Below are 10700 nucleotides of genomic sequence, written 5' to 3'. Positions count from 1 at the left end.
AAGCCATACAATGGAATATTATTCAGTCATAAAAAAGTATGAAGTGGGAAGCAGATGTGGCTCAAGTGATTGGGCTTCTGTCTACCATATGGGAGGACCCTGGTTCAAGCCCTGGGATCTCCTGGGTAAAAAAAAGCATGCCTGGGTGCAATCTCTGGGGCCTCATGGGTAAAAAAAAAAAGTGAGCCGAGTGCCCACGCAAGTGCCCACACAATGAGCCAAGTAACTGCGCAGTGAGCCGTGACCATGCATGTGAGCCACACAGCAAGTTGATGATGCAACAGAAGAAAGACGAAGGGGAGAGTCAGGGTGAAGCACAGCAGACCAGGAACTGAGGTGGCACAATTGACAGGGTACCTCTTTCCACATCAGAGTTCCCCAGGATCGAATCCCAGTGAATCTTAGAGGAGAAAAATGAGAAGAGAAGACAAAAAGAGATATAGATACAGAATATCACACAGCAAATGGACACAGAGAGCAAGGGCACAGGAGCCAGCTTGAAAGATCTCCTTAATGCTCCAAGCTTGGACAACTTTAACAACAAAATAAATAAATGATAGTATTGAATTATAACCCATAGATAATATAAATATCCATGAGTCCATCCTGTTATACAGGATGGACTCATGGATATTTATAAGTGGGGAAGAAGGGACAGCCCTTTCTTACAGTAGAACTCCAGTTTAAAAAATGTAGAAAGAATGATGGAAATAAATAATCACCACTAGGTAAACACCACAGTAATAATTATTATAGGCAAGAACCTTCAACGTATGCTAAAATCAGTAGGTGAAAGTATGAATGAAAAATAGGATATTTGCATAAGCTCACAGTGTCTCCCCAAATGATACTTATTAACTTACAAAAGAAAATAGTGACTTTATAGTGAAGAAACCTGGCAGATTGCACCTTAATCAAGAGGTCAAAGTTGGGAAATGGATGTGACTCAATCAATTGGGCTCCTGTCTACCATATAGGAGGTCCAGGGTTCGCAGCCCAGGGCCTCCTGGTGAAAGCAAGCTTCCCCTGCGGTGAGCTGGCCCATGCAGGAACGCAGTCCTGCATAGGAGAGCTGGCAGACATGGAGAGCTGTCACAGCAAGATGATGCAACAAGAGACACAGAGGAGAGAAAATAAGAAGATGTAGCAGAACAGGGGAGCTGAGGTGGCACAAGAGAGTAATTGCCTCTCTCCCACTCCGGAAGGTCCCAGGATTGGTCCCGGAGCTGCCTAATGAGAACACAAGCAGACACAGAACACACAGTGAATAGACACAGAGAGCAGATAATGGAGGGAACAGGGCGTGGGGGGAGAAATTAATAAAATAGACCTTAAAAAAAAAAAGAGGTCAAAGTTAACATGAGCATTACTAAAACAGACACCAACATCATGTATCCCTCTGATATGATACACTAAGAATACCGTAGTCGTCTTGCAAAATCCTTTACCTGAATTTAATCATGAGAAAACCTCAGGTAGATTGAGGGACATTCTACATAATAATTGACCAATATACTCCAAAAGTGTTAAGGTCAAGAACCACTGAGGAACTGTCACAGACTGGAGGAGACTAAGGAGACTTGAAAACCAAATGCAGTGTGGGATCCTGGACTGGATGCTGGAACAGAGAAAGGACCTCAGTGGGGAAACTGACTGTGACAGTTTGAATTTGGTGAATCCTCCAAAAAAGATTATGCTATTAAACTAGTCCATTCCTGAGGTGTATGGGGCCCGTTTGATTGAACTACTTCAGTGGGTCCTGACTCAGGTTGGGTCTCCGACCTTTTATTGGAATTTTATATAAACAGAGACACAGAGAAAGGAGGCCACCATTTTTGACTCTGCCATGTGAGAAAGGACTTGAGGATCACGAGCAGTCAAAGCTGAAGCAGGAAGCCCCAAGAGGCTGGGCCCATGGAGCAGCTCAAGGTTGAAGAAACGAGCCACATATAGCCCACAGCTGAACTTGAGAAGAAAGCAGAAGAGCCTAGACTAAGAGAGGAGGCCCTATAATAGACAAGCCCTATGCCTGATCACCCACAGCTGAGCTCCTGGAGATGGTGAGCCGGGAGGGGAAGGCAAGGACCTCGCCAGTCGTCGCCGCCATCTTGCTTCCCCACATGCAGGACGCCAGGATCACAGGTAGCTGACTTTGGTAAGAAGGCATCTCTGACGGTGCCTTGATTTGGACATACCAAGGCCTCAGATCTGTAAGCTTTTACCCCAAATAAAATTCCAATTCTAAAAGCCAACTCTTTTCTGGTACTTTGCATCAGCAGCCCTTTGGCAAACTGAGACACTGAATACGTTCAAATAAGGCCTGCCGAGTAGTTAATAATATTATCTCGATGTTGATTTCCTTGTTTCCATAACTGCACTATGGTTATGTAAGATGTTAACATTGGGGTAGCTGGGTGCCACTTTTCCACAAGCTAAAATTATTTCAACAACAAAAGTTAAAGATGATCTATTGGGCTCTGACTTAAACCACTATGTCCAGATTCGTTTTTCCTCTGAAAGTAGAGCTGGGGACTCACTCTTTACTTTAAAAGTTGCTAACAAAATTATGTGAAAAGTGGAAACTAAAAACACAGCACTCAGCCCCTTGCCTTGAAAGCAAACCGTAACATTTTTTAGATCACTGAGCCATAGTTATATACATTTTGGCCAGCAGGTGACAGCATTTGACCAGTTTCCCATCAGCAAAACCCTGGAAGAAAAGGAGAGGGGACATGAAAAAACCAGACAGCCCAAAATACAGGTGCTAGGTGAAAAAAGTGTTACTTGATGTATAGTCACTATAATGAGAAGCCATTTTCATGGTGAGCACTTTGTGGGTGGGGGATGAGGCACGGAGGAATGAACATGTAAACAGGGATTGGAGGCTTGGAGGCAAAATGATCCACCCTCTGCCTCACCCTCCCTGTCCCCCACCCCACCCCCCCAGCCTGGAATATCAAAAAGAAGCCCTAAGCACTGTCTTCCATGGCATGCTGGATGCCAGGCTGTTTAAGGAATAACAAAGGGAAGTGGACTTGGCCGAATGGATAGGGCGTCGGCCTACCACATGGGAGGTCCGCGGTTCAAACCCAGGGCCTACTGGACCCATGTGGAGCTGGCCCACGCACAGAGCTAATGCATGCAAGGAGTGCCCTGCCATGCAGGGGTGTCCAACGTGTAGGGGAGCCTCACGTGCAAGGAGTGCGCCCCATAAGGAGAGCCGCCCAGCGGGAAAGAAAGTGCAGCCTGTCCAGGAATGGCGCTGCACACACGGAGAGCTGACGCAGCAAGATGACACAACAAAAAGAAACACAGATTCCTGGTGCCACTGATAAGGATAGAAGCGGTCACAGAAGAACACACAGCGAATGGACACAAAAAGCAGACAACTGGGGGGAAGGGAGGCGGGGAGGAGGGGAGAGAAAGAAATAAAAAATAAATCTTTTAAAAAAAAATAATAACAAAGGCAATGGCAAATTTTTCAAGACTTTCAAAGAATGAATTACAATGAAACTATAAATCATATATAATAGTATAGGAAACTGAATCATTTTTAAATTACAGTTAAATTTATAAATTTTTGTCACTTTTTCTTAGAAATGTGGACCTGGAAGGAACTCCTTTAAGTTGTCTTTCTCCTTTCTTCCGTCATTTCTCTCAAACCCCAGAACTGCTGGCATCACTGGATACCCACCCAAATCTAATACTTGACTGAAGTTATCTCACTTATCTTTGCCAGTCACTGAGTCCTAGGGAGGTCAAGAGACTTGTTTAAAATACTACAGTTAGCAAAAAATGCCAGAGCGAGGACTTAAACTCAAGGCTTGGCCTAAGTCCAGTCCACCTTCCACAGAGCAGAATCACGTTTGGTTTGTGCCTTTTATCTGTGTAGGTTCAAAAGTGCAGGCATCCAGGGTGTTTTCCAGTGATGGGCACCAAGAATTCCTTGATGGAGAGGAGTTGTGACAACTACACCAAACCCTCCCAGCAATGAGTAAGACATTTAAAACATGTATTTTAATGATGTTTTATTCTCTGATTTTTCTAGACTGAGAACCTCTGCTCTCCACTCCACCACCACGCCCAACTAATTTCTTCCCCTGTTGAAGTGGGCAGTTGATTGTTGTGAAATGTAAAACCCAAAACTTCTGACCAGAGCTTCCTGCTACTTCTAAAGCTTCTCCCAGAGTCCTTAACTACTAGGCCTTAAACCAAACAAACAAAAAAAGACATCTATTTAAAGATCCGCTTTTTACCACTCCTAATCCATGGCCTCCTCCTAATGGGCAGATGTGCACAGCACTGCTGCTCACAGAGCTTCCCCGGGCAGTGCTGAGACACGCAGTCAACACTCACTGTCCAGCATCTTGAAACCCACCCGGGCCATTCAGTAAGGCATGGCCTTCAGAATCAGTCCGAATCCAGCTGGGATTCCTGGGACCTGAGCTTGAGAGACGTTGTACAGACAAGAATGAGCTTAAAAAATCATTTCCAATAGGAGCTGTTCCTGAGTGCCTAATCTGGGCCCACATCGGGCCCACTGAGGGCAGCTATCTTTGCAGGAGTCTCAATGACAAGTCCCCACCAGCAGGCTCAGGAGATTGGAGAGTCCAGATAGTAGGGGTCCTTCTCACTGGTTCCTTCTGAGAAAGGACTTCTTAGACTGGAGAGTCATAGAAGCCATTTCCAGGCCTGTACTAGGTTAAGGAGGACACTGAAACCCCACGGGACTCCCATCAGCCTTCCCACCCAACTTGTAATTCTTGTAGTTCCCTTTTGTAAACACTGTAATGGGGCATGCTTTTTGCTGTTTTGGACCTTCCTGCCACATCTGCAGCTGAGTAGGGTGATAGGGTGTGAGTAAGAGGGTTTGAACATTGTGATGCACGAATCCATGGTTTTATATAACTCATGCCCTGCTCTGCTGACAGTGCCAAATTTAATACAATAACTCAATACCCACAAAAAGAGCAAGTCAAGAGTGCGGGGCAGTGGATGTGGCTCAGGGGTGTGGGTGTGGTTTGAGTGCCTGCCTCCAATATAACAGTATAGGTTCAATCCCCAGTACCTCCACACACACATAAAAAAGAGCGCAGCCATGCATGGCTGCAAACATTTTGATTTGCTGTAACTTCATTCACACCCACACACTGTCCCCCTCCTCCTGCACCCACCCACACCCCACCCTTGTACCCAATCCCTGGTTGTCAAAAATGACTTGCTTTTAAATAACCAGAATGAAAATGAAAATGTAGCACAGACATGTTTCATTTTAAAATCTCATAGATCCAGGGGGAAAAGAAAAGTTCTTGGCTTTTTCTATCTTTAGGATACATCTTTAAAAATAACATTTTTATTTTCACATTAACCACATTAATAATTCCTTAATATATAACTACTAATTAAATTTCAAATTTCCCCAAATTACCCCCAAATGTCCTTCACAGCTGGTTTATCTAGACCAGGATCCAATCCAGGACCATATGTTGCATTCTTGTTTTATGTTCCTGTAGTCTCTGAATCTACAGAAGTCCATTTTTTCATGATACTGACTTGTTGAAGACATGGGATCTCTTGCCCTGTAGAATGCCCAGCCTGCTGGGTGAGTCTGATTGCTTCTTGATGTTATTTATCTTATTTCTCTATCCCTTGTGTTTTAGTTTCCTAGCCTGCTCAAAGCAGATACCATGAAATGGGTTGACTTTAAAAAATGGGAATTTATTACTTTACAGTTTGAGGCTATGACACTGTCCAAATCAAGGCATCATCAAGGTGATGCTTTCTTCACAAAGACCAGCTGCCAGCGAACCTTGGGTCCTCTGCTACATGGGAAGGTATGTGGTGGCATCTGCTAGTTTCTACCATGTCTTCTGGATTTCTTGCTACCCTGGCTTTCTCTCTGTGTCTCTGTATTAATTCTATTTATAAAGCACTTCAGTAAGAGGAAATAAGAGGATTAAGACTCAGCCTGAATTAGGTGGTCACACCTTAACTGAAGTAGCCTCATCAAAACATCCTACTTATAGGAATAGATTTGATTTAAGATTAGATTAAAAATGGGAAGTGGATGTGGCTCAGCTGATACAGTGTCCATTTGCCATATGGAGGGTATAGGGTTCCATCCCCAGAGCCTTCTGACCCATGTGGTGAGCTGGCCCGCGTGCAGTGCTGCTGCATGCAAGGAGTGCTGTGCCACACAGGTGCCCCCGCATAGAGGTGCCCTACACACAAGGAGTGCGCACCGTAAGGAGATCAGCCCCGCATGGAAAAAGTGCAGCCTGCCCAGAAGTGGCACCACACACACGGAGAGTTGACATAGCAAGACGATGTAACAAAAAAGACTCAGTTTCCCAGTGCCGCCGGATAACGCAAGCGGATGCAGAAGAACACACAGCAAATGGACACAGAGAGCAGACAATGAGGGGTAAGGGGAGAGAAGTAAATAAATAAATCTTTAAAAAAAAAGATTAGATTAAAAACAAGCTTTTCTGAGGTACATGCAGCTTCAAAACAACATACCTTTTATTCTGTGAACCTTGGAAGTTAGATTGAAAAGTTTGATAGGTTCAGGTTAAAAGTTTTTAAAAGTTCCAGAATTCTAAGTATATTTTATGAATGGAGAAAGTGCCACATAAAAAAGCTGTGTCTGGCTGTGAATCTACAAAATAGGTTCTGCCAAAGTTCCATGAGCACTTAAGACAGGAAAACAAAGCCAGCACTCCATATGGCAAAATAGTAACAGTTTATTAGGAAACTTACAGACCGGGAAGTTGGTCCTGGGTGGCTGCAGGAAGTTCAGAGTAGTGCTCCATGCTACCCAGTGGGGTACAGGGGATTGTACAGGATGAGAACAAGGAGGGCAGAGAGCCAAGTTGGGACCTGCAAGATTAGAAACCCGTCTCTTTGAATTACTGATATGTAGCAGGAGTGGTTCTAACACAAACCACAGTGCTTAGGAATGTACACCTATGCTTTAAGCTGCACCTGTGGAGGGGAGTACATTTTCTAGGAATTTATGGCTTCTCTGGTTTATGGCCTTAAAAGCTAAATTAATAAATGACAATTACATACATTACATAAAATATCGAACATGTATCAACTAGTACTGCTCAATAATACCACATTTTATCTTCATCTCATAAAACACAAAGCCTACTTACTTATTCATTACACGGATGGGAGTATATTTTTAATTCTACCTTTAGAATCTATTGTCACCAGTAGGTTGCTTGATATGACATGGAAGAAATCTACATCAAAGAAATCAAAACATTTATACCTTCTACAGAAAGCTTCCCTGTTTTCTCTTGAGACATGTATCTGTCTGTTTCCATTTTTTGACTCACAATTCCACCCTGGTCTCAGACCTGGTTCTGGTACCAGTTCAACTCTTTCTACTTCACACCTGCTCTGCGTGGTCTCTACCTCAGCCCTAAACTTGACAAGTCAAGAGTAGCATCAACATTGGGGAGCAGATCTAGCTCAAGTGGTTGAGCACCTGCTTCCCGTGTACAAGGTCCCAGGTTCAATCCCCAGTACCTCCTAAAAACAAATGTAAGAACCAACTCTTATTGGGGAGCAGATGTAGCTCAGTGGTTGAGCGCCTGCTTCCCAGGTACAAGGTCCTGGGTTCAATCCCTGGTACCTCCTCAAAAAGAAAAAAAAAAGAGTAGCAACAGCAAATCCAGGTAGATGAAGGTTGGATATTTGAAGTTCTGCTTTGTTCTCAAAGTTTACAAGTGCTTCTAATATCAAAACTGATCTACCACAAATTCTAAAAATTTTAACATTTTGTGGATAAATACATTTGTTCACCTTCAAGTGACCTTGGCCATTTCTTTTGTTTAAAGAAATGTTTAGCCTCTCTTGAGCATCCTTAAGGCAGATTTACTTCTGCTCTTTGTTACGGCCGTGATGGACCTGGGCAGTGCTGGGAAGGATGAGGTCCTTCTGCAAGTGCTGAATTACCAAGGTAAATTCGTCAATAAAAAAAGCAAGAAGTTTTGTGGGGAGAAAGGCAATGAAACACAACTATGTAGGTTTAAAAAAGGGGAGAGTTTATAAGGGAACATACATACATAAATGTGTGTGTACATTTATATACACACACATATATATGCCTGAATATGTACAGAATGTTTTTGAAAAGCTAGTATAGGAATCTGATTAATACAATTGCTTGGAAAGGGAGGGCTACCATTGGGAACTGGGGATATGGAGTGGGAGAAAGAATTATTTTAATGTATAAGCTCTGGTACTATTTGATTTTTTTTAATCATGTGCATGTGTGACTTTTAAGTAACAACAAAAAGTTTTGTTTGATTTTAATACCTTGATCTATATAATTCCATTATTGTGAGGATTTGCATTTTAACATGGTATCTTCAATTAAAGTCATCTATCTGTTAGTGAAAGAATTTCAGGTGGCTGCTTATCAGGGTAGGGTAGGTGTTGTACTTAAGAGATGGTTTTCTTAACTCTTTTGAAATTATGATGACAGCTCAAGACTGTCCAACTACACTTCTCTGGGGAGAGGTGGGGGGGGGGCGGGTAGGGGGTGGAGTTACACTTGCATTTGGGTGGCTCTCCAGCAAAGAATGTCCTAGTCAAGCAGGTGACTGTGACCTTTACTGCCCTTCTGCAAGGTGAAGCCTTGCTCTCCCCAAGTCAGGGGAGACAGGAATTTTTAAGCTTGGTGTTGGCTTACACAGGGTTTCAGGTATTCTCTGGGGTGTACAATGAGACAAGAAAGCTGAGATACAACACTTACACTCATTTGCCCTACCTCAATATGCTGGTTTTATGCATGTTGAAGAACTGGATCAAAAAGCTGTAATAAATGATAATTATTTATTACTATTCTTGAGAAACCCTTTGGAAATTGTAATGTTTGTTTCTGATATAGTACACAGCAGGAATGGACTGCTAACCCCACCTCCCAGCCCCATTGGAAAGGGGATAGAAAAATTACCACCATATCACCTGGCTTAACTGGGCCAGGAATAGAAACCAGATGTGGGTCTATTACAAAAGAACTAGAATAACAGGTAGGCTATTTAGGTCCTCTTCAGAAGGTGACATGCATTAGTCATAAGATCTAATGGGACATGCATGAGACAAATCAAGTCAACAGGAAATTGAGCTGTTGTCCATGAGATGAAGACAAAAGTTGAAGTACATACACATGCTACACAGAAAGACTCTTTGGAAATGGGGGAGGGTGGATTTTTTTCTCCTTTAACACAAGAAAGGGTAAAGGGATACTGATATACAGATTTACTTACAAAAGAGGGATACAGATGTATCATTTAAGTTAAAATATGTTCCCATAAGCCACCAGCTAAGCAAGTGCTGAGCTAGAAGATAGCTATAGTCTGGGTCCATTTGGGCATAATTATCCCTTCCTTTAAAAGAAATCTACAGTTAAGCAGGTAGTGAGTTTGGTTCAAAAAGAAACACATTAGATGTATAAGTCTAAAGAGACCAAAATTCTGATTATAAGATTGCATGACTTTTAATTCTATGGTCTTTCATATAATGAAGCCCATTCAAGAATTTAAATCAAATTAAATCAAGTTTTTGTGGGTTCACAGTGGTCTAAGAATAAGTATGTACTCCTAGTGAGTAGTCTTGAGGCTGGCTAGATTAGGGAATAAAGAGATAGATCTGGGACCTGGCAGAAAAACAAGAGGCCACGGATACCCCCACAAGATGGCTGCTGGAAAAACCTCATGAGAATTCCCCATTCAGAATAGGAGTTCATCTGGGGTCAGGGAAGAACCCTGGATATTCTCAAGGGGCCTTATCGTTGGGCCTTCCCGGGGGATTGATGGGTGGGGTAACCAATCAAAATAGCAAATATCTGGGATCCCTCCTCCAACATTAGCAAAGGGGCAGAATAATTAATGGTTTAAAAAGCAAGTGCAGAAACCATACCAGCGTTCTTTTTGCCCTATTCTGCCCTTTCTCTCCCTGCCTGGATTAGCATGCAAGTAGACCTGGGGACCTGTATGTAAATCAGCCCTTTGTATCCTTTCCCAGCCTTTTTCCTCTCTCTACCTAGGCCCCATAATCTGTTCTTTTACTCCCATTTTTCTTCTCTCATTTTCTTAATAAACTACTGGCCTAACTGAACATAGCCAAGAACCGAGAGAAAATCCGGCAAAAGTCTCATAAGTCAAAGCAAACTAAGAAGTAGCTTCTCTCCTATCGCTGACAGAATGCTCCCAGTAGCAAGGCAGGGACACGGTAAGTCCACAGTTTATAGCTGTATGTTTTGCTCTAAATTCCAAATGTCTGACTGGAATCCCCTCCCTCCCCAAGCAAGTACTGAAAGGGAGCAGGGCTTCTTCCAGATCTGAGTCAATTCCAAAAGGTAGCCTTGTTGCCAGACCCCTCTCCCTGTAGTATCTCTGCATCTCACAGCTCCATTCTTGCCTTCCCACCGCTTCAGCTTTCTAACTACTCAATTCTCTTCTTCCTGATCGTCTTATCCCAGTTAGCTTTTTTAAAAAATAGAGCATTAAAATAATAAAATATCTAAGACTGCGTGGCTCGATAACTCTTAGATCATGTATATTTCTAACTTAATTCCTCTTCATTTCTTCAGCAATACGAACTGGCATAAATTGCAGAAAACCTGAAATCTCAGACTAATAATTTTAAAAATCAGAATTTATCTACAAACTAAATCCCTATTG

The sequence above is a fragment of the Dasypus novemcinctus genome, chromosome 3, assembly GCF_030445035.2.
Source record: "Dasypus novemcinctus isolate mDasNov1 chromosome 3, mDasNov1.1.hap2, whole genome shotgun sequence".
Taxonomy (NCBI): domain Eukaryota; kingdom Metazoa; phylum Chordata; class Mammalia; order Cingulata; family Dasypodidae; genus Dasypus; species Dasypus novemcinctus.
The sequence above is the reverse complement of the archived record's forward strand: the minus strand, read 5'-3'. Positions refer to the sequence as shown.